Genomic DNA, 25,238 nt, shown 5'->3' with positions numbered 1-25,238 from the left:
CGGTACGCGGGCCTCTCACTGTTGTGGCCTCTCCCGTTGCGGAGCACAGGCTCTGGACGCGCAGGCTCAGCGGCCATGGCTCACGGGCCCAGCCGCTCTGCGGCATGTGGGATCTTCCTGGATCGGGGCATGAACCCGTGTCCCCTGCATCGGCAGGCGGATTCTCAACCACTGCGCCACCAGGGAAGCCCTATTTTTAGTTTTTTTGAGGAACTTCCATACTGTTCTCCATAGTGGTTGTACCAATTTACATTCCCAATAACAGAGTAGGAAGATTCCCTTTTCTTCATATCCTCTCCAGCATTTATTATATGTAGACTTAACAAATAAAACTCTAAACATTAAATGGTATCCCCAGCTGAGGTGTTAGACATATGAGAAAAGTCTTCTTGGACATGCCAACTTCGGTTTAGCTACAAGTTGAATGTAGTTCATGAATACCCCACCCAACACTACGTGTAGCAGAAAATCCCCTCAGGTGGGCTCAGACACCCTACAAAATTGTGAGAACTAATAAATTCTTGTTGCTTTTTAACACTGAGTTCCAGATGGCTTGTTACACATCAATAGATAACTGATAAGGTAGTAAAAATGTTTAAAATTTCCTATGAATTGAGCTCTTAGTAGGATCACATTGAATTAATTCAATAATCTTGCAAGCTAAAGGTGTAGAGAGAAGAATGAAGTAGTCTTTTTAGGGCACAGAAGAGTGTTAAAACCAATGAAGCTTAAATACTTAGCAACTTAAAAAATTAAAAATTCATTAAAATATGGAAAAAAATTAATCAAATTATTCAAGATGACTTTCTGGTATACTTTTAATAGGCATATACAGACTGTCACATATTGGTCTAAGGTAGTGATCGCCAAACGTTTAAAATTTTTTTTAAACAACTGAACACAAACTCTAAGTGACTCCCAAATGTCCTACCTCTTATGTTCACACCTTATGTAATTCACTCCTCTTGAATGTGGGTGGGATTTGTGACTTGCTTGTAACCAACAGGATATTGAAAAAGGGATGGGACGTCACACCTGGGATTTCATCAGATTGCAGCCCCCTTCTGGGTAGAGACTCTTTCTCCCTCACCGGCTTGGAAAAAGTATGAGGCCATGTTGGGTGGCCCAGGTGGCACTGAGATGAAGGTGGCTTCTAGGACCTGAAGGCAGCCACCAAGGCCTCATTTAACTATTGCCTTTTATTTTTTTATTACCATGGCTATATTCTTTTCCTCAAGGAAACCAACCTGGGTGAACTTGGAAGTGGATTCTCCACCCAAGCTTCCAGATGAGAACACAGCCTGACTGACACCTTGGCTGTAGCCTTGTGGACCCTATGTGGAGGGCCCTGGATCAGCCTCCTCCAAAACCTTGACCCTCACAAACAGTGAGATAATAAGTGTGTCATGTCCTAGAGAAATGGAAATAAAAACAAAAATAAACAAATGGGACCTAATGAAACTTAAAAGCTTTTGCACAGCAAAGGATACCATAAACAAGACCAAAAGACAACCCTCAGAATGGGAGAAAATATTTGCAAACGAAGCAACTGACAAAGGACTAATATCCAAAATTTATAAGCAACTCTTGCAGCTCAATAACAAAAAAACAAACAACCCAATCCAAAAATGGGCAGAAGAACTAAATAGACATTTCTCCAAAGAAGATATACAGATCGCCAACAAACACATGAAAGAATGCTCAACATCATTAATCATTAGAGAAATGCAAATCAAAACGACAATGAGATATCATCTCACACCGGTCAGATTGGCCATCATCAAAAACTCTAGAAACAATAAATGCTGGAGAGGGTGTGGAGAAAAGGGAACCCTCTTGCACTGCTGGTGGGAATAATGTAAATTGATACAGCCACTATGGAGAACAGTATGGAGCGGGATATTAATGGTGGGGAGGCTGTGAGTGTGTGGGGGCAGAGAGTATATGGGAACTCTCTGTACTTTCTGCTCAATTTTTCTGTGAAACTAAAACTGCACTGAAAAATAGTGTTATTAAAAGAAAATTTTCTGACGCCTACGGTATTGAGCCACTTATGTACTATACCAGATCACTCAACGGTATCTGATGCCCATTCCCACACCTCAATCACTTGATGTGCTTCCACCGTTACTGCGATAGAACGGTGTACAGTGTCACCTGACACAGAGGGGCCACTGTATGTGTACATTGGCTGCATTGGACCCTGGAGTCTCTGCCTTCACCAGAATCTGCCTGGACTGGCTGGAAATCATAGAAAAGCAAAAGGAATCAATGTCCCCATAGGGTAGACTTCACCAAGTGAGAGGCAGGAGAACGGGAGAACCCAACAAATAAACTGTCCTTCACCCCATCCGTGGGTATATGTATAACTGATTCACTTTGTTGTAAAGGAGAAACTAACACACTATTGTAAAACAGTTATACTCCAATAAAGATGTTAAAAAAAAATAAGTGTGTGATGTATTAAACTACTGAGTTTTTGGTAATTTGTATAGAGTAGTAGGTAACTAAAACACCAACATTAAAATTTTTCAGTATGACTTCTCAATATTCATGTAATATAATTTATAAAATATAAACATTTTATTAACTATATACATCAAGAAACAAAAACTAAAAAATTTTTAAATGTTTTTACATTTTCATAAACATAAAACATTTTATTTACAATAAATTCTTATTAATAGTACCATTTGCTAAAAACATATGATTGTAATTTTTTTAGCAATTGAAATGTAGAAAAATACTGCCAGTGATGCATCTCTTTCATTTGGATTGGTAAATCTTTTTGGGATACTTTTTTGGCTATGAGAGCCATTAATACCCAGAATCTAAGTAAACTAAACTTAGGAACTGATTTGAATATCCCTGCATCACAAAATATTAGATGAATATTAAAAAATAAAGAAGTATATTCAATCACATTGCTGTCATTAAACATAGTAATAACATAATTAATGTCAGTAAAAAGAAATGCTTTACACCATTAATAATTAAATTAAAAAGCATTAATCACCCTTATTAAAGTCTTCTAAAATGTAATATTATATGACTTATAGTGTGTATATTATGGTGCATAGTATGTAATGTATACTATTTACCCATAAATAAATATCAGCATTACATGCTATGATTTTTAAAAAACTCATAGGGTATAAATTGTGTCTTCCAACCTAGAAAAGACAAAAATGGATACAGCTGGAAAAGGGTGACTTCTTTAGCTTTTTATACATACAAACACCATCTTTTGGACCCTGTTCATCCTTCAGTTTAAGCCTAGGAATTTATGAGATCCTGCATTTAACCCAAGCTATGCTGTTGAATGGCAGCTCCTTACCACATGATCCTGGCAGGTTAGATTCCATGGTTACTCCAAAGACCTGTATTGTGAAGTTATTTTTGAATCTTGATGTTGCCTAGAAATGCCAGCTACTAGTGAGAACATGGCACGAGAATAGCTCTCAGAACTGAGTTCTATGATTTAATTGAAAAGCACTGCTGGTGCACCAAATGCTGCACCTATAGTTACATAACACTGCCACAAACTCAGCTTTTTTTCCCCTTAACTTTATGGGAAGAAAAAAGCTGGTAATACTTACCTAAGTTACATAACATATCATATAGTGCATTTGTTTTATGGGGGTTGGTAAAAAAATTCTAAAATTTCTTGCCCACTTACATACAGTGTCTACTTGTAATGGTTACTCAATTACTCATGGTAGCTGAGAAAAATGCAGACCACTTTAAAAGAACATATTTTATTTTATTTTTTATTGAAGTATATTTGATTTACAATGTTGTTTTAGTTTCAGGTGCATAGCACAGTGCTTCTATAGCACAATGCTTCAGTTTTATATATATATATGTATATATATATATATATATATATATATATATAGTCTTCTTCAGATTCTTTTCCTTATGTATTGTTGCAAGATATTGAGTATAGTTCCCTGTGCTATATAGTAGGTCATTGTTGGTTACCTATCTTATGTATAGTAGTGTGTATATGTTAGTCCCATCCTCCCAATTTATTCCCCTGCCTTTCACTTTGGTAACAGTAAGTTTGTTCTCTATGTCTGTGGGTCTATTTTTTTGTGTGCACAAGTTCATTTGTATTATATTTTAGATTCCACATATAAGTGATAATCATATATTTGTTGTTCTCTGTCTGACTGACTTCACTTAGTATGATAATCTCTAGGTCCGTCCATGTTGCTGCAAATGGCATTATTTCACTCTTTTTTATGGCTGAGTAGTAGTCCATTGTGTGTGTGTGTGTGTCTGTATATATATGTATATATATATACAGACACACACACACCACATTTTCTAAAAGAACATATGTTATATTATCTAAGCAGCAACTACAGTAAACAAACAAACAAAAAAAGAAATGATATGGAAATTCATGTGCTAAGATTTTTGGATATAGAAGTAGCCTTCCTTCTAATACCTCACTTCTCGTGACTCATTTTCCATTTAGTCCACAGCCTTTTTTACCTCCTCCAGGATTCCCTTGGTGCTCTTCACAACCCACGGGGTAAGATCCAGCGTGGATTAGGGAGTTGCTCACTTCACTGCAGCCTCCTGGCTCCTGGGAGGTCTTTTCTATTATTCAGTTTTGCTTTCATTGATTTCCATTGATCTCATGCTCATTGATGCCCCATTGAAGCACATACTTATTTCCATTCTTAATTCTGTGTAGAGTACAGTGAATGTAGTATGATATATTCTGATATCAGGCACATTCCAATTTGTTGAGAAGGCAACAAATTGCTGTACAAATATAGCTCTAGATGTAACACTAACAGACTGGTTTTATATGGAAATAGCATTGGTGTGATCAATTCCCAGTCCTTATTATTTTGTCTCTCAAATTATATTTATAACCTATTTCCATGGTTAAAAGTGGATTATATAATATCTTGTCTCCTGTGTCTTTTTCATTTGAAAGATGATAAAGAGCTTTCTTTCCTCACTTTTACCATCATAAATTACATGTTTTTTATATGAACCAAACCAGAGAAAATTCAGTTAAATACAGCACAAAGTAAAGATTATCACGGAATAAATGCCTTTAATCATCTGCTTTTTAAGAACAATAAATTTGATCAGTTGAAAAGCATGATATCGATAGTACATGGTAGGTATAGAGAAATGATTTATTAAACTGAGTGACATTTAATAACACAGCTTCGTGATGTACCTGGTCTCATTGTTGACGATATCTAATTATTCAAGGTGCCGACAGCGTGACCTGGTTACTGGAACTGTGATTCCAGTGTTGGACTGTCTAAGTGTGGATTAGAGGTGTGACGTGAAGCAATTTATTTAACTTCCTTGTGCCACTTTCCTCTCCTCTCCAATGGTCATTATAGTGCCAAACTTGAAGGGGAGTTTTGAAGATTTAATGATATAGGATACAGAATGTAACTGGCATGTAGAAGCATACAGTAAATGTTAGGTCTCATGGTTTCTGATGTTGGTGTTGTCAGGTCTTCTTTTAAGCAAGTTGAGAACCATCCACCTGCATTTTCCAAACTCTTTTCCTTCTTCAGCCTTCTGTAAAAGCCTACGTAATGGAATTTCAAGGGCATTCCGAAGAATTCTTTCTTCCTTCTACCATTCAAATCGATCTCCCTTTTGATTTTGCAGTAGTATCTTTAACAATTAGAGCTTATTTTTCAAGGGTGTGATATTGTTTCCCGTTAAAGGCAAATGCACCTCTGAGACTCAGCACATTAAGTAGGCATAGTTCCTTAATATCTCAGTGTTAGTTCATCTGATGACTCTCTACCAACAGTAGGTCACAAGACAAGAACAGGAAAAGGGATGTCCATCCCTAGTTTGGGGCAGTGGCCCTGAAGGGCTGCCCTTCATTTGAGTAGATTGAGTTCATCAGTGTTTAGTGTTTAGCCCAAGCCCCAGATTTCTGACCTGTTGCACTTTTGATCTTGGCAGCTTTTGAGATGGGAGGGAGTTGGGCTGCACTGTTGAATGTTATGTCTTTAATTCTTTACAGCTCTGACAGCCTCTCAGGTCCAATCACTCGTGCCAGCCCTTCCTCTGTGGTCATTTTGGAGCCCAATTGGGGGATGGGTTGGAGTTTAGAATCATCAGGCCGAACAGTTTGGTTTTGCATTTGAGGGTCTTTAAGATTTTAGTCTGTTTCTCCAACATTTTCCTCCTCATTCCCCTAAAGTCTTCACCTATATCTTCCCTGTTCCCCCATCTGTACTCCAGTGGACCAAGATATGGAATATGCTGAGGTTCTCTGCTCATCTTTAAAAAAACTCTATTTTTTTCTTGAATTCTATTGTTTAAGTGTTTTCTGCATCCACTGCTTTTCACTAGACCCATGGAAAAGTATGGGATTTTCTTTTGTCCAGGTTTCTCTGTTCTTGTCTTTTTACATCCTCACTGGAAGCAGAAGGTTTTTTTTTTCATATACAGAAAGAAGCTTTATCAAAGAAGTGCTTTTCTATCTTTACTTTGAGTCCATGTCATGTCGATGGGAAAGAATCTGTAAGTCAGAATTGAAACCCCATTAGAAGAATATTAAGGCTCCTTCTTGCATTTCCTCATTAAAACTAAGTTGCAAAAGTGACTTGCGAATCCATTGCTATTTTCTAAAACATGAGAAGAATCACTGGGAGTTCATGTCTCCTGGTATAAGCCTGTGAGGGTTCACTGATGCTGTTAATAAGGTGGCAGTTAGGGGACTGTGTTCACATCATGATTTGGCAAAACCTGTGATTCCCTCTTTGAATCTTTTATGGCAACCCTCATTACCACTTGGTTAATTAGAAATACTCATTTTGCTGAGACAGTATCTTCTAACCCAAGTTTTGGTTCACATTCTGGGAGAAAATTCTCGAGCATATTGGTCCTGACTTTAGGGGAAGTTAGTTAACGTTCAAATTATCTAAAGTACTCTAATCAGAAACAGTCCACAGGTGGTTTGATAGCCTTTGAGACAATCTAATCAGAAGCCCTCACTCGCAAGGATTTAACTCTATCTGTAATTAACACCAAGTTTGTGAATTAACACAGTAAATTTTAAAATAATTTTCACTGATGAAAAGTGCTCAGTATATGTGGAATGGCTAGAATTATTGTACAGCCACTGCCATCCTTTCATGACCAGGGAATTAGAATCTGGAGACTCAAGTAGGCTACACCTTTCTGGAAAACTTGTGGATGACATGTGGTCTTATGGACGTTTCTGTCACTTGAGCCCATCTAGAAAATTAGCTGAGTTTTGTCACTAAAGTATTATTGCATCTGCCTGGTTATGGTCTATGTTGTCTTCACAAAAAGTGTCTTGAATATCTAGCTAAGAAGTTTGACATTTATTTTCAATTATTGTAGAGTTATGAAAAGCTTTCAAGTGGAAGAATAACATGAAGAAATTTATGCTTTAAAAAGATTATCCTGATGACGGTGGCCATTCCTGCTGGCAAAGAGATCAGCTAGAATATTGTAGCAGAGCATGGTTAACTGTTCACCAAACCTGTTTTCTCTGCCTCCTGAGCACACAACTAGATAGTATATGCCAGTCTCTCTTAAAGGTGGGTAAAGCCATATGATGAGTTCTAGCCAAAGGAAAGTGGATAAAAGTAATGTGTATCACTTCTAGGCCTAGCACCAAAGCTCCATCAACGTCAAGAATGACACTTAGGAAGAAATATATGAAGACGGCAGAGCCACTAGGTAGAAGTTTTCTCGGTCTCTGGGTCATTATTTGGAGGAGTATCACCCATGAAATTAGAATTCTATTTTGGATATTTTGTGAGTGAAAAATTTCTATTGTGTTAAGCTGCTGATGTTTTGTGGTTAATCTATTACAGCAGATCCTTTCAAACGAAATGAAGTTACTACTATAGTTTAGTGAAGGATGACAAGATCGTGAAACAGTGCAGTGGTTATGGGGCTAGAAAAAAATGAACTTTTATAATAGATTTTAGGAGATAGAAGTAGCAAGGGGTATTGACTGATTTACTGTGAAGTAAATGGAAGAATAGAGAATTACTTTTAGCTTTTCAGCTTGGGCAACTGGGAAGATGGTAACAGTAAAAATGGTAATGCTAATATAGGATTCATAGGATGCTAATAGCTATTTTGAAATGATAAGTATATTATCAATTTGAACCTTTTACTTTCAGGTATAATTGAAAGATTATTTAATTTGTTTTAAATATTTTTCTTCTCTATCCTTTACCATGCCTTATTATGGGTAGAGTATGCTTCCCTGCTCCATTAATTTCGGGCTTGGCCGTGTGATTTTCTTGGACTAATTTCTTGGACTAAAAACAATTAAACATAAGATCATTCAGAAATGAAAGTAGGGGCTTCAACTTGCCTATTCCAAACAGAGCCTTAAGAGACGTATTTTCATTTCCCATGATTGTTCCTTTTCTTCTGCTCTCCACCACGTCATAACGTAGGGTTTACTTCTTCATCCATCCCACTATGGTTCATATCTCAACACAACCTGGAACAGAGCCTCCACTGGTGACCCACAGAGCCCCAAACAAGAAACAAGTGTTCGTACTCATGACACAAGGATTGTGCAGCACCATCTCAGAAAAATGGACCGATTTAGATGAGATAGTTGCAGTATGGGCTTGAGAAGAATGACCTGGAGATGCAGATGTTGAAGTTGCGGTCACTAAAGTCATTCAGATGGCTGAGGCCACCCAGACAAACCATGGAAGAGAAGTCCAAGTACGGAAATAACCCTAAGAGCAGCAGCAATTAAAACGTGAGTCAGGAAGACAATCTACAGTGGAGAATGAGAATGAATAGTCAGACACATTAAAAAAAAGAACCAAGAGGAGGTGATGCAGTGAAAACAAAGGGATGGTAGTACTTCAAGGAAGGTGTGATGAGCAGTATCAGACATCACAAGTTCAGGTAAAAAAATGCTGAAAATAATCCTTTGATTATAGCAAGTGGAAGACATTACTAAAAGTCCCCTTTAATTGTAAGACTTCCAGTGGACTTAATACAGACTATACACAATTAATCTTGTTCACTTAGTCCTTGTCGACGGAATGCCTGTGTTCAACTGCACTTATGCAAATGCTAAGAAAAGTTGTCAAGTGAAAAACAATCCTGACATTTATTCAGCAATTTGTACAATTAAGCTTCTAGATCATGTGAATCCAAAACACTGTCCTATGGCTTAAAAAATTACTGGTTTACTTTTAATCGTATAAAACAATGATTTATTAAAATGATATGGTAGAAATTGAACCCAGTGATTTTTAAGGAAAATTCAAAAATAGCTCTAAATTGGTAGACATCAACCCCTAGGACAAATATTTTAGAAGATATTTTAAAATGCCAATTAATCTGATTGACAATATTAAAATTATATGTGTACTCTTTTAATTTATTGAATTTAAAAACAATTAGACATAAGATCATTCAGAACGCTAAGGAGGAACTGGAGTGCTGTATACATATAGTACTTGACTTTTCAGAAATAGAGATTCACAAGCTTTTATGAACCACATCGTAGAAGAAATGTATTTTCATTAGGAGACTTATAGAATAACTGCTAGTTTTCTTAGGGAATTTCTTGGATGATAAATTTCTGAACATTTTGTTACAATTTGCTACCTAAAAGCTTCTTTCCTGTGGAATTTTTGCCATGTAGAAAAGCTTTCAGGATGCATGGTGGAAAAGATTATTGGTATTTAATTTACTGAAGTGGAAAACACAAGAATAGCTTTTATGTTCCAGAAAGATATTATCAATGGTATCTCTATAAATATTTTATACTATTTTGCTATTCAGGTATTCTAAAATACACTAATATCTTTAAATATAAGCACAACAGTGTTATCTCTTATGGACTCAGTGTGAATATAGTAATTAAAAAATGAACATAGTTTTTGAGGGCAAATATAAGAGGTAAACTGCAAGAGCTTCCAAGCATATTCTAGAGGCACCCAGGAGGTTATTTTGGGAAGCTTAAGGTGTCAGCCCGAATGATGAGAATGAGCTCCCTTTCAGGAAAATCAGAGCTCCTTTAGCTGAACTCTTTCAACCCAGGAAGGCTGAAATAGTTCTGAATTGACCTGGATAAAGAGTGTACATCCTGACATGCCTTACAGAAATGCTTGCTTTGTGGTATCTTTCATTGGACATCATGCGATGAGTCTATTAGTCCTTTGGACTAATGGCTGATTTCCTTTCCCTTTGTACAATACTGACAGGTACCCATCCCACACCTAATGTTTGCCGCTAACAGGCAGCTTCTGAGCATCCCTGTCCTCTTCTGCTCCTATTGGCCTCACCAAGAGTCAACTGTGCTAGCAACTAAAACTGCTGATGGTGGTTGAATCACTATTGTAATTCTATAATTTAGATATTACATGAGTTGGTAAAATATGAACTGGAAAAAGGTGTGGTTGCCATTACTTTTAATACCTTGGAAAACTTAATAAATGCATTCAAATTAGGTGTATGGCAACAGACTCACAGACTTGGAGAATGAACTTATGGTTCCTGGGGGGAAGGGTGAGGGGGATAGACTAAGAGTTCGGGATTGACATGTACACGCTGCTATATTTAAAAAAGGTAACCAACAAGGACCTACTGTATAGCACAGGGAACTCTGCTCAGTATTCTGTAATAACCTGAATGGGAAAATAATTTGAAAAAGAATAGATACATGTATATGTATAACTGAATCACTTTGCTATACACCTAAAACTAGCAAAACATTGTTAATCAACTATAATTCAATATAAACTAAAAATTAAAAAATAATAAAAAATACAAATTAGGTGTATGCTAGACAACTCTAAAATAATGGAAGGGAAATCACAAAAAAATCCCAAATCCAGGGGGTCTCTGCATTCAGTTTGCCTGTAAGGGTCTTATTGTGCTTGCTCCACTTTTAAGAACCACAAACTAGAAATCTTAGATAATACATTATAATTATGGTTTAGGCAGGAAAGGCACCTTTGAGTGTCTGATCACAGATGTTTACCCAAAGAAAAGTCCTAGGTCTGACAACGTAAAGACTGCAAATGAATGTAAATATATAGGTGTTAAGTTAAAAAAAATTGGAAATGTATATCTCTCTTTTGATAATACCTGTTTTAAGTAACTTTGGGTTAACTAATCTTCTTCATGCTTCTATCTCATTGGGTAAAAAGGCTGTTGTGACACTGCTTAAATTTGCCGAAGCCTGGCCAGCCTGCCAAGACTCTTACCTGAGAATTTTGACTTAATAATTACTTGTCCCTTTGTGACTTGATGTCTCATTTGGACCAGCTTCCCTAGTGATAATTTGTGTTAATGTTACCATACCTAGGTGTATCCCCATGTCAGAAAAGGTAAAACAGACCCAAGTCCTGGTAAGGGTCTCAGGTCTCCTGAGGGCCATGTGAGGCTGTTACCTGGCATATGGTAGTACTCATTAAGTGTTGGTTGAAATAAATGTCCCTAAATGTCCCTGTGGACAGTTACTCCACTCATAATTTATTTTTCTTTGGAAATATGATTGCCTCTATAACTTTTTAAAGTCTGACATTGTATGAGTGAATTTAAAAAATTTTTTGCCATCCTGTTATAGATTGAACAAACGTTGACAAATTGCAAACATTATCTCTACATGTAAATTGCCTTAATGATTTTTATATCATTTATAAGTTAGTCTTATTATTGCTTTTGTGATCTTCATTATAAAACAAGTAAATGAGAATTCTACTCAGTAAGAGGACACAATGACACTTAAACTCCCAATACGTCCACGTCACAAATATGTCATTTTCAAGCAGCTTGACTTAGGGAATGTATTTAGTCTTCTTTTCTTAGCCTCATTTTCCTCACCTATAAGATGTCAGTGACCTCGTGTTATAGGTAATGCATTTTGTGAGTTTTAACACATTGTCGCTGCAGATATTATGCAGTTGATTTGACTGGGATTGCTATTGTGATTTAAAAAAACAAACTTTATGTATCCTCCTGAAGCTAGTGTTTATGTAGCTTTATAATGCCTTTCTATAGAAGGAATGCATAATCAAATTCTTGTTCCACTGTAGCTTAACACAGGGGCAATTATCTTATTTCAACTGTATAGGCCCCATAAGAGTACTTATTCCCTAGAACTATTTTTAATAATTCAGACTTTCAGAGTGAGCTGGAATACTGGATAGAGAATCATGAGACTTGGTTTCTATTTCTGACACTGTAACTAATTTAGTATTCTTTTGGGACAAGGCATTTGACCTCATTTTACTTTAGTTTTACCAGCTGTAAATTGTTATCAAAAATGGTTTCTGATATAGAAAATCTGCAAAGTTACTTTTATTCGGGAAAATATCATTTTTTAAAATTATGAATGTTTTGAAAATTAAAAGAACATTACTTTAAAAAAAACAAAGAAGGTACTTTCAAAGTGAATGGCTAGGCGCATAAACCTCTTGCACTATAATTGTTTGCAAAGATATCTGTCTGGTATAGATAGAATCAATATTAATTGTTAATTTCCCTTTCCCTTCAAAGGAAACACATGAGAGAAATCTTTGGCTTCCTTTTAAGGACATTTTTAAATAGCAAAAGCAAAAAGGCATGGTACTTTTTTCCTTTTGTTAATAGAACAACTGCAAAGACCAAACTCCTTGGGGAATGGTGTGAGAATCCCATGCTTGACCACATGTATTCCAGCAGGTCTTGGCTGATGGTGTTTAGTCCTTTCTGGTTAAAATTGGCCAGACTACAAACTAAGGATGGAGAATGTCTAAGTCAATTTCCCTCCTGCGATTCCTTCAAACTTTAAAAAATTTAACATGTCCTCACCATTCTTGCTTGTGGTGCTTTTTCCCTTGCTTATCCCTGACATTAAAGTTACCCACTACGGGCTTCCCTGGTGGCGCAGCGGTTGCGCGTCCGCCTGCCGATGCAGGGGAGCCGGGTTCGCGCCCCAGTCTGGGAGGATCCCGCGTGCCGCGGAGCGGCTGGGCCCGTGAGCCATGGCCGCTGGGCCTGCGCGTCCGGAGCCTGTGCTCCGCAACGGGAGAGGCCGCAACAGTGAGAGGCCCGCATACCACAAAAAAAAAAAAAAAAAAAAAAAAAAAAAAAAGTTACCCACTGATGAGACGGTCCCGTGGAATGGAAACAAGGTTAGACCTCTCTAAAAACTAGGGGTTAATCAGATGTGCCAGTGCGTTCCATCAGCACCGATCACACTTTGATTTTGACATTTGCTAATTGACGTTTGCTAATTGACTTTAAAAAAGGAGACGTTGTTTGCAACAGCTACAACTAAAATTGCTAACTTAAGGCCTAAATAATTCATACTGTGTGTCAGTTCCTATTTCGAACTCAGAAAACATTGCTCATGTCCAACCCCAGCCTGTTAGAAGTAGCCCTGGGAAAGTTTCAGAGTACGTTTCCAGAGCAGACCATAGCATCATGCCTTATTTCTCTCCCCAGCCATTTTTAGTCACCAAACTCTCTGGGAAACTGAAGCAGCCAAGTTTTACATCAGAGATGAAAAAGATTTCCAAATTAGTTCTGGGTCTCCAGAGGATACCTAAAGGACTTAATATTACTAGTGTAGGTTTATTACTTGGCAGTCCTCTGAAGTTTAGTCCTTTATATTTTAACAAAACAATAAGAAAGAATTTTTGCTTTTTCTGAGAAGCTAAAATGTTAACACTAGCCTCACTGCCTACAGTAGGAGTGGTGGAAACGACACAACTCAGAGGGAGGAATGAAGGACTAAAAAGAAGGAGTTTTGACGAAATAAAACTAAAATATAATTTTTAAAAATTATGAACAATATTTAAAAATGAAAGGAAGGCTAATTAAAAAAAAAGAAGGTACATTCTGTTCTAAAGTGAACGGCTAGCTGCAGAAACCTCTTGCACTATAATTGTCAGCAAAGATATCTGTCTGGTATAGATAGAATTAATGTTAATTGTTAATTTTTCTTTCCCTTCAAAGGAAACATATAGGAAAAAATCTTTGGCTTCCTTTTAAGGACATTTTAAAACAGTAAAAATCAAAAAGACATTGTACTTTTTTCCTTTTGTTAGTAGAACAACAACTGCAAAGACCAATAAGAGTTTTGATGGCATAAAAGAGGATTTATTCCTATTCAGCTTTCCTCAAACTCCATTGCCTAGTTTAAATGTCCATCCTTCCTTGTGTGGCTTCACAGTATTGACAATCTCTGATTGAATCCCTGATGTTTTTATTCAAGAGATTTCAAAATCCATTAGGATTACCTCTCTATTAGCAGAAATTCTGCTCTAGGGAGTTCCTGATGAACCCAGAAAAGACATCATGGGTAGATCACTGGAACTCATGCTATTTACCTAGTAACTTAACTTGAGAGAAACTAAATGGTAATAGTGGAGTGTTTCAGGTAAGTTTGACTAGGATACTGCAGTATTTTTGACGTGTCAAAGTAATGTTAAGTCTGTGATAAGATGTATTTTTGACGTGTCAAAGTAATGTTAAGTCTGTGATAAGATGGGATGACAATTTCAGGATAGTGTCTCTTCCTTAGCAAATCTAGGACATCGATTCATGCTAAATTTATACACACACGCAAACATCACATTTCTAACGTGTGATTCATCTTATCTAAATAAATAGGGCAAATGATCACAGCAGTTAGGATGAAACAGAAGACTTGGTGCTTCAGGTCTGCTGCTATAAGTAATTTATATTCTGGAAAAGAGGACTTGGAAAAAAAATGGGAGAGGTAAAAACGAAAATACTTCAAGGTAAATGTGGACTATGTCTGCGCATTCCAAGCTTCAGAAATATGTGAAACTTGTGCAATAAATTCTAATTCTCCCAAAGAACAGTCAGAACTCCATTTTTACAAAAATACAGAAGCGAGAATGGGGGAGGTTTTGATGGCTTTTAGAAGTCTAGCTTAATTGTACTATTCCAAACTGAAAGAAAAAAATAAGAGTAGTAGAATCAAATTTTCCTACCTGGAGGCTAAGTTGTTATTTATTATAGTTATAAATTAACTGATTTGCTGTTTAACTCTTTTTGGTTCACTAGAATTCTAGTGGTAAGTTCTTCACTGAACAGTGGTGTGAATAGCATAATTGTAGTCTAATGTCATTTAATCTAATTTTGTAGCCATTTTTTGCAGGCTGGACAGTTTGGCTTGTCTTAAGTCTGCATCTTTTCAAAGATAGATTCTATAGTCTTTTCTTAGACCAAAAAAATAAAACCTTGACTAAAAAAAGTGTGTGTGTGTGTGTGTGTGTGTGTGTGTGTGGATTGTGTGTTTGTGTTATTTAACCTCTTAGTATCATGTTTCATACTTGTATAAAGGGAGTAATAGTACAACCTAACTTAAATGACAGCTTTGAGACTTACACAAGAAAATGATTCTAAAACGCCTCAGTTATAATAAGTATACAATAAATTTAGGTATTTTAATTAATGTTGCAATCAGAAGTGTTTATTAATATTCAAAAATCTGAGTGCCCATTTTGTAGCAGACACGGATGTGGCAAAACTTATCTTGTATATTCTCAGTAGTCCAATCTCATAACTTATAATTGATATATAATGTATAATTTGCATACCAAATAATTCTGCATGCTAGAATTTTTGCAGGCAAACTTTTCTGGGAAATTCGTGTAGTACTATAGAAATGAAGTTAATGATGTTTATCTTAGCTAGAGTAAATGAGGTCTTAGCTTGAGTCAAGAATGCTCTTAAGAAAAAAATTTACTACAGAGATAAAGAAAATATTGCCTATCTACTTATCTATCTTTGTGTTTTTCCTTCATTCTTTTTCTCTCTCCAACTGTTCAATTTCTATTCTCCCTTATGTAAATTTCTTTTCATTGTTTCTTTCTTTAATCCTTCCTTCCTCCCTCTCTTCTTTCTTCAGATGATGGTTATTATTGCTCAAAAGCTGACACACACTTTACCTATTCTGCATGCTTCGGAACTAGGATTTATGAATACAACTTATTTTCTTATACACATGTCTGCAGGATAAACACACCCTGGTCTCTCATAAAGACATGGCTTTCCAGGGGAGCCTAGCCATGGACTGATTGGATTTTTGTTCTAACATGTTTGCTTTACTTGGGACCGCAGCGCCTATTAGCACTGTTGAGGTGTCTACCACCCATCTATGCGAGTTTATTTTCTAGCTTAATTCAAGAATTCTGGAATATATTTAAGATGATTTTGTAAAAATACCTAGTTTTACTCCATGGGACTCTGAGTGCCATGTTGGATGCATCTCTGACAGTGGGAAAATACGGAACGATTCTAACTTGGTTTGAGATTTTACTATTTTCTTGTGTATCAGAGATCTTTATTAAAATAAATGATACAACTCAGAATGATCATGTAGAGATTGGGTTAAAACTTATGTGAGCCAGAATCACCATCTTTGGAACGAAAGAGTGAGTGAATTATGAGCTATCTCAGTTGTATATCAGTCTCCTGTATATCAGATTGAATAATCTTTTCTGGTATGGAAATATAATAAATTAGTACTAGATTGTGAGGCAGTATATTTGGAAATGAAATGACCCTGAAAACAAGACAGCTAATATATACGTCGACCAAATTACTAACAAATTGAATGAGTCAGTGTTTGCTTAGTAAGACAGTCACCATTCAACATATTTCAAATGGGAATAAATTTAATACAAAGAATTGTACACCTATAGAATATTTGGAAGGACGGGGGACCACACGTCAGGAAAAAGTCTGCTGCCGGTGCTTCTCACTGACAGATTGTAAACCAGGACTCTTCCGGCAAGAGGTTCCATCAGCAGAATGTCCTGTGGTACAGGGGAGAGTTTCAAGATGGCGGAGGATGTTGCTGATGTGACGCTGGATAGTCTCGTGAGAGTAGAGTCCACAGTCTGGGAGCCTTGGAGGTTCCCATTAGTGGTCTGTGTACCGCTATCTACTAGACCTATAGGATGTACTGATCCAGGAGGCATCAGTTCCCCTTCCTTTATTTTGCTTTGGATGATGATAAAATACAGAGACATAATACTGTAAAAAATGGAGATATGGGGATATATGTATATGCATAGCTGATTCACTTTGTTATAAAACAGAAACTAACACACCACTGTAAAGCAATTATACTCCAATAAAGATGTTAACAAAGAAATTGTACTCACCTTAACAACATCTAAGAGTAATTGAAGATAGAATGAGCAATATTTATATAATTATGCAGAAACAGGCCAGGGTATTTTTTTAATTAACACTTTTATTTTATTTATTTATTTATTTATTTTGGGCCACGGCTCACGGGCCCAGCCGCTCCGCGGCACGTGGGATCCTCCCGGACCGGGGCGCGAACCCGTGTCCCCTGCATCGGCAGGCGGACTCTCAACCACTGCGCCACCAGGGAAGCCCAACGTTTTTATTTTAGAACAATTTTAGTTGTATCGAAAAATTGTAAACGTAGTACAGAGAGTTGCCGTACACCTTCATCCAGTTTCCCCTATAATTAGTATCTTACATACATATGGTTCATTTGTTATAATTTATGAACCAGTATTGATACTTTAACTAAAGTCCACTTTATTCCTATATCCTTAGTTTTAACCTAACATCCTTTTTCTCCAGGATCCCTTCCAGGATACCACATGACATTTAGTTGTCATGTCTATTTAGGTTCCTCTTGGCTGTGAGAATTTCTCAGACTTCCTTTTTTTTTTGATGATCATGACAGTTTTGATGAGTACTGTTCAGATATTTTGTAGTATGTCTCCCAACCGGGATTTGTCTGGTGGTTGTCTTGTGATTAGGTTGGAGTTATGGGTTTTTTAGGAGGAGGACCACAGAGGTAAAGCGCCATTTCATCACATCATAAGTGTACACACTATCGTGATTTACATAATAAAGGGTGCATGACCCCATGATTTATCACTGTCGATATTGACCTTGACCTTGATCACACAGCTGAGGGTTTTTTAATTCACAACTGGTAACATTTTATTATAGAAAAAACATCCCCAATATAGGATTTCGTAAACACTGGTAGGTGAACAAGTGCAACTTTAAAAGTAAATACAAAGGAAAGAGGCAAAACCTACAAGCATTTTGTCTTTAAGAGAAAGTGTAATGTTCTCCCGCGGAGGTGATCCCACCCAGAGCACGAACGTGGCTCCATCCTCCATAAAGGTATCAAGTTTGCTTTCTGAACTATGCCCAGTTTAACGATTTCAAAGTGATGGCAAGAAGCGACATTGAAAAAATCACTGAGACTGATTGACTTTCTATTGACTCTTACTCGATAAAGGCGCCTCATCACACTTTTTTCTGAAAAGTACAGTATGGAGGAGGGAGGAAGGAAGAGTACATTTCAGTGGTGAAATCTGACAAACAAAATCTCAGCTGTCCCCCAAACTGGGTTAACATGCTTTGGGTCCCAACCCTAAGGGTCTGAGCGAGCTGGAAATCTGTGGCGGTAGATCTGCCAGTGTTGCCAGGTGGGGGCGACTGAGGGAAAAACTGGGCCCGCGGGTTCCCTCTGGTGGAGAGGAGGTTCCTCCTGCACTTGCACACCCTCCCAGCCTGGAGAGCAGCACCTCTGTCATCTGGTGGCTCCTCTCGGCCACGGCTGCTCTGTGCCCAGGGGCCAGGGCGTTCTGTGGTGGCAGGACCTCACAGGGACAAGAGCTGGCTTACAGTCATTCCCTTCAGAGTCAGTTACTGGCCAGCTGGGCAAGAGGTGTTTCTAATTAAAAAGGTGGGACTCAGGTTTGATGTTTTTTTTCTAAGCGCCTAAATAACTAAGCCAGGCTGTTTATACAGAAACATTTTCATAAGAAAAGGGTTTTACCCAGACTGTCTTATTCAGAGGTACCTATCTCAGCAGCCCAAGATAAACCTGAATTTGAGGTTTAGGACCTGAGCTTGTGTCTGCATCATATCATTGATTAGCAAACATTTGCCATTAAGGAATTAGGAGCAGGCAAAGAGACGTGGTTAAAATGTGTCTGGTAAGATTACTTACTGATTTCTCCAAATTGGAGAAAAGGTAGTAAAAGAATGACAGTAAAAAAAGGTAAGGAAGCTAGAAAGTAGTTGGATTTACTGCATGATGTACAATAGCCAATATTATTTTGAACTAAATTCTGTGTGATACCTAATGTATACAGGTCTATGAAAATACTGTATATTTACAGTGCTTCTTGGAATAAGCCCAGGAAGGCTGCATAGTGTTCCAGCAGGTCCTTCTGTAAGTAAAAACAGAGCACAGGCTTTAAACTGTCAAAGTGTGATGGGGAGCCTTTATCGAGTAAGTGTCAATGGAAAGTTAAGAATCAGCCTCAGTGATGTATTCAATGTCGCTTCTTGCCATCATTTTGAAATCGTTAAACTGGGCATAGTTCAGAAAGCAAACTTGATACCTTTACGGAGGATGGAGCCACGTTCGTGCTCTGGGTGGGGTCACCTCCGCGGGAGAACATTACGTTCTTTTACATGGGAGATTTGTCCCTTCTTCCCCATTTATTGATTTATTCAGTCAGTAATTTATATCATTATTTACTCATGGACATTTATTTTATACTTTGGGTTATAATCCAGGACTATTTTATTTATTTTTTTGCTCAAATTTCTCCAGCTCTGGCTATTGGGAACTCTTTCAGTCAGTGCCTGTGTCCCTTTGTCATACTACCATCCTTGTGGGGTTTTTCGTTTTTTGATCACTTTCTTACTTTCCGTCACTACAAAATTCTTCGGGCTCATCTCGTATATTTCCTACCTTATTTCTAAGATCAGCATTTCTTTAAAGAGGCTTGGTTCCTTTGATTGAAGAATAGTATTAGAAACCAATATCTTTATCATATTAAGTGAAGTAAGTCAGACAGAGGAAGACAGATATCATATGATATCACTTATGATATAGCTTATTTAAGTTAAAATAGCAAAGGATTAACTAAAGAAATATAGGATACTTCTTAAATTTTTGTATCATCAATTGTTATGTGATATTTTTGCATCATCATTTGTTTTAAGATATTTTTGCATGCTTGCTACCTTATAATATCTATTTTATGGAGTAGAGGAAGCGTGCTCTGAAGGTCCAAAAATGAGAAAGGAAAGGTTCTGATTATGTCATTCCTGTCAACCATACTGAATAAAAAGAAGAGAGAAATGTCAAGTCAGGAGAATAGCTATGACCAGATTGTTTTCCATGGTGCTTAATGACGAACTACAGTCTTCTGGCTTCCCCCAAGGAACACTTCTTGGATCCTTACATAGACCTTTAAAACACCTCACTATTCAGTGAGAAACCAGGGAGGCATTATCTGGTTACCATCTATTGTCAACTTGAGTAGAAGCTAAAAATGTATTAATAAAAGAACCCTTTTTTTTTTACTAAAATCTCTCTCAGAATTCTCAACCTTTAATATTACTTACAAAGCAAATTTATTCATCATTTTTTTTTTTTCCTCCCAAAAGAAAGATGTTGCCTTCACTTTTGGTCAAAAGGCCTTCTAGGGGCTTCCCTGGTGGCGCAGTGGTTGCGCGTCCGCCTGCCGATGCAGGGGACACGGGTTCGTGCCCCGGTCCGGGAGGATCCCACGTGCCGCGGAGCGGCTGGGCCCGTGAGCCACGGCCGCTGATGTGCTCCGCAACGGGAGGGGTCGCAACAGAGGGAGGCCCGCGTACCACAAAAAAAAAAAAAAAAAAAAAAAAGCCCTTCTAAAACAATTCCTCACCTATTGTGTTAAAAACTGTGCCAAGTGTCTGGAGGACGCTAAGACAGAGATCTTGTTGTGCAAGTTAAATGAAACTCAAATACAGTGACAGAGATGAGGTATACTGGTAATGACAATTCTCATTCACTTCACAAGTACACAAGCAATTAGAGGAATGAGGCTCAAGGAAATATATTGAAAGCAGAGTTTTGGGAGTTGTGAGCACTAAGAGACCGTGTCTCGTTGGGTGATTGGGAGTTTCTGCAAAAGGACGGAGGAGGATGTGATTTGAACAGGTGAGGTCATTCCTGACAGGAGCAAAGCTGAAGAATAGGAAGAGAGTGTGGGGTGTTTTGGCGGATGAGCGGGGAGTTTTAGAGTCCACGCGTCATGATGAATATTGTGATATAAGGTTAAAAATAGGTAGGTAGACCAGGACACGGAAGCAACCTAAATGTCCATCAACAGAGGATTGGATAAAGAAGATGTGGTCCATACATACAATGGAATATTACTCAGCCATAAAAGGGAACTAAACAGTGCCATTTGCAGAGATGTGGATGGACCTAGTAACTGTCATACAGAATGGAGTAAGTCAAAAATAGAAAAACAAATATTGTCTAACATCGCTTATATGTGGAATCTAGAAAAAGGGTACAGATGAACTTACCTGCAAAGCAGAAATAGAGACACAGATGTAGAGAACAAACTTACGGTTACCAAGAGGGGAAGGAGGGGTGGGGTAAATTGGGAGATTGGGATTGACATATACACACTACTATGTATAAAATAAATAACTAATGAAACACTCTTTATGGCACAGGGAACTCTACTCAATGCTCTGTGGTGACCTAAATGGGAAGGAAATCTAAAACGGAGGGGATATATGCATACGTATAGCTGGTTCACTTTGCTGTACGGCAGAAACTAACACAACGTGGTAAAGCAACTCTACTCCAATGAAGATGAATCATTAAATGAAAGGCAGGTAGGGCGAGAACGCAGGGGACGCTGAGGGCTGGACTGGGGATTTTCAATGGAGGCGCCACAGAAAGGTCTCCAGCAGGAAGTTCAGTGAGCAGAGCTGTGTCCCAGAAGGACTAGTCAGCCGGAGGAGTCTGGATGGACTTTGGCATGGGGTCAGGGAAACTGAGGAAAAGGGGTGAGTCTGGAATTCTATGAGGTGATCTAGATGAGGAGCTGAGGGCTGAACGGTGAGGTGACAGCAGAAATGGACCAGAAGAGAGGGCACAGTCGGCCCGGCAAATGATGGATTCCAAGGGATGCAAGAGGTCAAAGATCTCTTCCTTGTGTCAGTCCTGTGACTAGAGGGTTGTTAGCGGGGCAGGGAGGGACTAGGTGAAGCTGGAGGGTTGAGACTTGGACAGGCTGAATTTGAGGTATTTATGAGTTAATGTTTTACTGGAATGTTAGAAATAGGACTACTAAAGCTGGGCAAGCTGACTGAGTGGGAGGAAGCCAAGGGAAGGTTGAGTCCTCAAGAATGTTAAATCAGCATTTACAGGAGGTAAACGTGGGAAGTAAACAGAGACCAGAGGAGTTTATTGGGGGATTTTGATATACCAATTTTTGACAATGTGACTTCACATTTTGTTAGAAAAAGCTTATATTGAAACTGATGGAGGCTCATAGCATGTATCAGGGTGGAAAGTTCCATTCAAGTGACTGGAATTAGAAGATAAATTAGTATGTGTGATGAGATTTTACTGATTACTGAACCCCGAATTACACTAAAGCAGGGGTCCTCCATGTGTGGTCCATGGGAGACTGGGAACTCATGTTTTTGACTCCATCCTAGGCCTTTTGATCAGAAACTCGGAGGTGGGCCCAGAATCCTGTCCACGTCACTGTGACACATGCTGAAGTTTGAGAACCATAGCACTAGAGCTGCTGGCGCCCACAGGTAACCCAGTGCCCTGAGAGAGCGGGAAACAGAGCAGTGGTCCTGGGAACATAAACGCAGGGCAATCAGCAGGTAAGCGCGAATTTCCCACCCCACAGTGTGCTGCGGATAGGGTTGCGGAGGACTCCTCATTCCAGCTGATCTTTGCCCGCTTCCACCTGCTTAGTTTAATCTGGAGCAGTGAGAAAGAAAAGAAAACTCATCTCTCGTTATCGTTCTTTATGCCCAGCCTTCTCTTCCTCTTTCCTGTGGGTTATGGGTTGAATTGTCTCCCACCCGCCCCTCCCTGCAATATATGTTGAAGTCCTAACCCCCACTCTCTCAGAATGTGACCTTATTTGGACACAGAGCTTTTACGGAGGTGATCAAGTTAAAATGAGGTCGGTGGGCGGACCCTATTCCAATATGACTGATGTCTTTATAAAAAAGGGGAAATTTGTACATAGAGACAGACATGCACAGCGGGCAGATGATATAAAGACCCTTAGGAAGAAGACAGCCATGTGACTGGAGTGATGCATCTACAAGGCGAGGAATTCCAAGGATTGCCAGCAGATACCGGAAGCTGGAAGAGGCAAGGACAGATTCTCCCCTAGAGCCATCGGAGAGAACATGAGCTCTGCGGACACCTTGATCTTGGACTTCTAGCTTCCAGAATTCTGACACTAAATTCTGTTGTTCTAAGCTACCCTGGTTTGGGGACTTTGTTAGGGCAGCCCTAGGAAACGAAGGCACTGCTCTAAATTCTTTATCAAGGTGTTGTATGCTGACTCTCACTCAGTTATGTCTGAAGCTCTTTGGTATTCGAAAGGAAAGAAAAGATACCCACAAAAGCGTACAATCGAACACTGCTGTCACTGCGGATGCGGAAGTGTGTTTAGAGAGGTGGGAGCTTCAAAGAAAGGTCAGCTTCTGGACGGACGCTCCGGTCGAAAAGCTTGACCAACCGTGCACACGTAAAAGACTCGATTGTTCTGAATATATGTTATGTTAGTTTAAATTTTATATTGTTTCAAAGAAGTAATATTCAGACCTTCCCAGGAGAACACAGCCTGGAACTGTACTGCCTGTAGGAAACTGGGATGAAATACAGAGCATACCTCTCACAGCCTGCAAGCCACAGAAGAGGGGAAGGTAGGGGAAGGGAAGGTAGGTACCATACCTGCACAGCCAGCTATTAGAAGGGAGCCTGGGAGGGAGGCTAATGCTTCTACATTAGGGTTAGTTTTCCTAAATTGAATGGGAGCCGTTGCCACATTTACTCCCTTGAGTTCAAGTTGTAGTTGAACATTACAGAAAAGACTCTTAAGGCAATCTTGTTTTATCTACTCGAATGATATAAACATTCATTAATTAAAGAGATGCGCCTTAAAGGTCGTCAATAAAAACATGACAGCTGTAAAAGGTCCAAGTCTAAGACACATCTAATGGCAGAAAGCCATGCTGTTGGCCGTTAGAGACAGCTGTTCCTTTAAGCCAGAAGCAAAGCTAAATCTTTGGAATTGGGGGGGGTGTTTGGAATGGAGAGGTCCCTACTTAGCCTGCTGCAAGATGCAGACAAACTACACTAGCAGAAATAGCCTGAGGACAGGTGAAATCTCCACGTGTTCTTAAAAAAACAGAAATTCCTACATCTGTAACTATCTCTCATTCCTTTCATTTAATTAATTAATTAGTTTATTTATTCAACAAATATCTACAATGTCTGCTATTTGCTAGCACAGGCAGGTCACGGAGATAGCGGTGAGAAGATCAAGTAAAATCTCAGTTGACCTCATATTCTAGCAAATCGTAAATACAGTTTGCGGTTTGCCTCTTCTCTTATCTCTCAAACCTGCCCACATCTGGGTGAGGTTAGGAAAGCTGAGGGTTTAAAGTGAGGTAGGAAATAGATGGGCCTCTGGGCAGAGCAGTTGGAGTTTGTCAAATGGAGTAAATTGGAGCTTTGTTTTCCCAGACGCGCCAAGGACAAAGTTAGTGGCAGGAGCTGAGCTCTTCTGGAGTAAAGAGATAAGAGGACCCCGTCTATCACTCCTGAGATCAGGGAAACCTCCCTGACTGCACGTGTGCAGGAAGGCTCCTTGGGGGTCAAAGATGGAGGGAGGGGGCGCCACCCCATAATAAGTGTTGTCAAACCTCCCAGAGGCCTCTGCACTGGAATCCTTCTTGGCAAAAAAGGCACACACATATTGGGGAGGGTCCTAGAGCAGGTCAGGTGTGGAAAAGAAGTGAGATGATTGGCCAAAGGTAAACAAAGACCTGGAAGAACTGCCTTATATAAATGATTTAACTTCCACTTTACTGCACTCCTCCTCATTAGGGAGGACGCCCACACCCTTTCTCTCCATGTGTGTATTTCTGCCTTATTTCTGTCTTAAGTAAGTAAACTACTTTTCTGTGTGCTCTCCCACATGTTATGCTGTGTCTCTGATAATGAACTTTGTACCTGTTTTTGTAGTTTTTGCCTCCTTGAGAAATTCATTTTTCAAACAGGGGCAAGAGCCAGGGCAACTTTGCTTCTAGTCTCTATCCCCTGGTGGACTAGTGGCTAGGATTCCTGCTTTGTTCAATTCCTGGTCAAGGAATTCCTGGTCAAGGAACTAAGGTCCTGCTTCAGG

Source organism: Physeter macrocephalus, chromosome 7 (genome assembly GCF_002837175.3).
Source record: "Physeter macrocephalus isolate SW-GA chromosome 7, ASM283717v5, whole genome shotgun sequence".
NCBI classification, from domain to species: Eukaryota; Metazoa; Chordata; class Mammalia; order Artiodactyla; family Physeteridae; genus Physeter; species Physeter macrocephalus.
This window is presented reverse-complemented; position numbering follows the sequence as displayed.